The following is a 913-nucleotide window of genomic DNA, read 5'->3' as shown; positions in this document are numbered from 1 at the left end:
CCGATCCACCGATCCGCCTCTCTTAAAGAGATAGCCCTCAATACTGAGCCACGGATGCCGGCCGCTCTGCCCGCCCGCCCCCTATCTCTTCCTCTTTGTGATGACGCTAGTCCGCCGAATTGCAAGATAGCAAGTAACAAACAGCCATGAACAAACAAATATGAGCGAAAATTAGGACACAGACATATCTTTAAATTTGTATCATCTGTTCTCACGATACGTCCCTTTACGTAGCTAAATAACTAAATATGCGGTCGAACCAATCAAATTATGTCAGATAGACTAAATAATTTCACAGAGCATAGAGCAATTTCTAGAGCTGAACTATTATCGGTTTTGAATTTTGTTTTCTGGACTAAAAACTGTCTAAAAAAAGTTCCGTCAAAGCACGGATCGTGGAAGCAGATGATACATATGTAATGATCAAGCCTTGCATTATATTATTTCAGTAAAGGATGCGGAGGTTTCAAAGATCTAACACCCACATTTACAGAATGTTGTTGTTATCTGTACCACTATTCATATCATACAAGGTCCCCACTGCCGTTTTATTCTCCTTCAGTGTTTAGAATAGCATGATATGGTGCGTGCGGGCGGCTGAGCCGAACCGGGCCGAGTTCCGAGCGCCGGCCGAGCCGAGCCTGGCCGAGGTGCGAGTCGAGCCGAGCAGTGACGCCGGGCCGAGCCGAGCCCGGGCCTCGCGCGCGGCTTCGGTGCAGCCTGCCGCCGCCGGAGGGAGGGAGGTAGAAGGGAGGGGGAGGGGGGCTGACGCCGCGGAGCTGACGGTTGTGGCACGGACCACCGACCAGCCGCCCCCCGTCTATCTTCTACTGGTGACGTCACGCTTTCTGCCTTGCTCTGCACGGTGCTGCATGAGAGTACAAGCAATGACACATTTGACAAATCATTCTTA

Source organism: Frankliniella occidentalis, unplaced genomic scaffold (assembly GCF_000697945.3).
Source record: "Frankliniella occidentalis isolate FOCC.00 unplaced genomic scaffold, Focc_3.1 Scaffold331, whole genome shotgun sequence".
NCBI classification, from domain to species: Eukaryota; Metazoa; Arthropoda; class Insecta; order Thysanoptera; family Thripidae; genus Frankliniella; species Frankliniella occidentalis.
Note: the sequence above shows the minus strand (reverse complement) of the source record.